The sequence below is a fragment of the Etheostoma spectabile genome, chromosome 22, assembly GCF_008692095.1.
Source record: "Etheostoma spectabile isolate EspeVRDwgs_2016 chromosome 22, UIUC_Espe_1.0, whole genome shotgun sequence".
NCBI lineage: Eukaryota > Metazoa > Chordata > Actinopteri > Perciformes > Percidae > Etheostoma > Etheostoma spectabile.
The window spans coordinates 15,045,735-15,045,995 of record NC_045754.1 but is presented as its reverse complement, the minus strand read 5'-3'; positions in this window follow the sequence as shown (position 1 = coordinate 15,045,995).

Sequence of the window (261 nt, the reverse complement as noted above, 5' to 3'; positions counted from 1 at the left end):
TGTTAGATAAGTGGTTGTTCCAGTTGAAACTGATTAGCAGCTGCTTCACTTGGTTGGCTTTTTTTCTTGCACAGTTAGACTGGAACTCATTTAAAAACATTCTAGTTGGAAAAATACACACTCTGTTTTACCTTTAAATGTGAACACTAGGACATGATTATCAAAAGGGGACTGTAAAACTTGCCGAGGGTTACTCAGATTTGAGGATTACTCAGAAAATGATTCAAACTAACAAAGTGGCAGGTAGTATGTATACGTGTG